Source organism: Gossypium hirsutum, chromosome A10 (genome assembly GCF_007990345.1).
Source record: "Gossypium hirsutum isolate 1008001.06 chromosome A10, Gossypium_hirsutum_v2.1, whole genome shotgun sequence".
Taxonomy (NCBI): Eukaryota; Viridiplantae; Streptophyta; class Magnoliopsida; order Malvales; family Malvaceae; genus Gossypium; species Gossypium hirsutum.
The window spans coordinates 5,464,074-5,467,276 of NC_053433.1; the positions used below are offsets into that span (position 1 = coordinate 5,464,074).

General features: G+C 31.9%; 1 long non-coding RNA gene across 1 annotated transcript; it reads right to left on the minus strand.

The window, feature by feature from the left end:
• Window positions 1–904: 904 nt before the first annotated feature.
• On the minus strand, window positions 905–2,707 carry LOC107897451 (uncharacterized). Its single transcript, XR_001684161.2, has 2 exons — window positions 2,533–2,707; window positions 905–1,341 (listed from the first exon to the last, which is right to left on the minus strand). It is a non-coding gene; the product is annotated as an uncharacterized lncRNA (long non-coding RNA).
• Between the last annotated feature and the right edge of the window lie 496 nt (window positions 2,708–3,203).

Sequence of the window (3,203 nt, forward strand, 5' to 3'; positions counted from 1 at the left end):
ATTAATCTTACCCCTGGAATGATTGTCTCAACTGAGTCGACACCACCACCCCTGGTTCCTGAGTCTTGACTCGTCTGAGGCTGTTGAGAAACTTAGTGACTCAGATGAGTTGGAGAACCATGACTCGAGCGTTTGAAATTTTAACAAGAATGATCGAAATGAATGAATTATATAATATGTGTGCTTAAATTATATTTTTTTTATTTTATTTTGGTTGCTTAAAATGATTTTTTTTAATAATTGAGTGACTATCCCGGTAGTTTACCCAATTTGTATGCACCAATTCCGGTAGAAAAACATGTGCCACCGGTGCGGTACTAACTACCTTAACTGGAATTAGAGCATACCAGTACTAGTCCATGTCAGTGTATCATTTCGAATTTATCTATATTTTTAGAAAATATTTAATATATGTATATAAAAATATTTACAAACATCAAATGAATGGTATTAAATAAATTTCAAATATAAAATGTTGGTGCATCAATTTTTACATAATATTTTGGTAAAAGTTATTTATTTATTTATTACCATAATTGTAAAAAATTCAAAATTTTAATATTATTCATGCACCAACAAGTGCATAATGTTCCTGCTGATATGATAGGAATTGGGCAGAATAGACCAATGCAACAAGTACAGATTGAAATTTTAATTGACGCAGAAAAATTAGTTAGTTGCATCAATTTATTATTGGAATGGTACCAATACAATCGAAATCAGTGCGAAACTGACTAAATTGAGTATGCTACCTATCACAAAATAAAATAAGTATATTAAATTTTAATGATTTTTAAAATTATTCAATAATTTATTGTGTTTTAATATGGTTCATTGATGATATACGAACAGTGCCCTAAATGCATATCCTAATTTAACGAAGGTTCATTAGCAGTACTATTGATTGGACTTTAATTTTTAATCAGATAAGTGCAATGATTAAATTCTTAGAATTAAAAGTATTGGGATTAATTTTCAAAAGTTGGAAGAGTATAAGGATTGAGCATAAATTAAACAAAAAATTGAGGGCAATAGACCATTATTTTCTTTTTAGAAAAGGAAAACCGGAGTCAGTGCTTGAACCACACAATAGGAGCATTTTTCACTTTGGATGCCTTTTATTCTATTTCAAAAAAGAACCTGTAAAGTAGGAGAATAAAATTAAAGGGTATAATGGCTACTGTGATTTCTTCTGGTGCTACAACCGGTGAGGCTGAGGACGGTGGTTCGCTAGAAGATTGCTCTACCAAAAAAGTTTGAAACAAGGATCAACGAACAAAGTTGAATATGTCGATTACGAAGAATTTGACTCAAACGCCAATATTGACCTGGAAAAACAAACTAGTAGGAGGTTAATCGGTATCAGAAAGACCGAATGAGACTCAAGAGATGGAACTGGGTCATGATCTGGAGTTTGTAGAAGGGGATATTAAGAAATCGACCATTACCAGAATCTCATCTATTGATTTCTCAGAAAGGGTCAACTAGTTGCTTATTAAGGACACGACCTTGACAGTCGTTGTCAAGCTCTTAGGCCGAAATATTGTTGTAAAACCTTTTTCAACTCTTCCTTAACCTTTAATTCAAACTGACTTAAGGTGTTGGACCCCGATCTATCCATTTCATATTGAATCTCCGCAAGTTTCTTCATCAAAAGCCTCTTGCGGGTGCCAATATTGACGTAGATAGATTTACTCTACCCCTTAATATTCAAAGTAAACTGTTGGATAGCCTCTGTCATATTACCCTTGAAAACCCAATTTTCCTTGACAAAATTTGAAAAGTTAGGATGTTCAACCCAACCAGACAGGAAACTGAAAGGCCATCCCCTAGGTAAGTCGACCTTTGAATTGAGAGAAAGAAGCAGTGATCTGTGATCAGATTTGAGCCTAGGAAGATGGAAGATTGAGCAACTAGGAAAAACTCTAATCCAAGTTTCATTTTCGATCGCTCTATCTAGCCTCTCAAATATTCCTCATCGATGCCAAGTGAAAGGTGGTCCCTTAAAACCTAAATCCTGCAAATTATTCACATCGAGAAAGTCTCCAAAAGGAGAACATCCAATTCCATCTCTTTTAACTCCTCTTTTATCTTTGATGAAAGTAAAGCATTAAAATCACTAATAGCAGCCCAAGGAACCCCTCTAGGCGGTATAACCGTATTAAAACCCTCCCAATGTTTTCTCTTTTTTGTTTGTCAAGACTTCCATAAACAAAAACAACAATAACAACCTAGGTTTGACCCCTCTTTAAAATCCAAACAACAATAAATTAGAGGTGGTTACAAATTACCTCAACTGAAATATTATCCTTCCAGCCAAGCCAGATACCCCTTGAAAAACCAATACCCTCTACTCTATGTGAATTCTGAAAACCCAAACTGGCAATGATCTTATCTACTTTGTAACCACTTACTCTTGTCTGTATTCTCGAAAAATACAGTGAAAATTTTTATTTGACATCCATGACAATTCCCAAAAAACACAGATAAATCTATAAAAAATAATTAAAAGAAATAAAAAACCAATCTTACTGTTTGGGAGCCAGGACATCCTCCTCCTGCTTTTTATTAGCTGCTGAAGACTCTTTGTCAACCTCCTTGTTAAATTGAGCACTAATTAGCTAAATCATAAAGCTCATCGAGTTTGTCAAGGATACCCGAGCGATTCCAGTTTGCTTAAAACGGTCCCTACTATCTTTGATAGTTCAATTAAGCTTTCGGCCAATGCGAATAGACTTTTATACCCACGGTTTTTAAAAGTAACACTAAATTTTTTTTATGTATAATTACAATTGAATCAAAATTAACATTACAAATTATACCTTGAATCAAAATTTATATATAATTTTAAAATTAATTGCTAATTTTTTTTTAATTTAGTTTTCTCGTAGAATTAAAATCTAAGCTTTTCTTCTAATATTATTCCTTCATAATCTGATGGCAAAAAGGAAATAATCTTCCATAAAAGAAAGCTCATAATAATAGGTCTTTAGTATAATTTATAGCGAAATATCTTTTAACATTTTTCTGTACATTATTATGAATTAAATGTATTCTCATTTTTTTTAGGTAAAAGTATTATAGATGTCTCTATATAAAGAGTTAAATTATATTTTGTCTCGTTTATTTAAAAATTAAGTAAATTAGTTATTGTAAGTTAGATTAAATAGTAAATTTATTTTTTTTGTTAAAGATTTTATCTA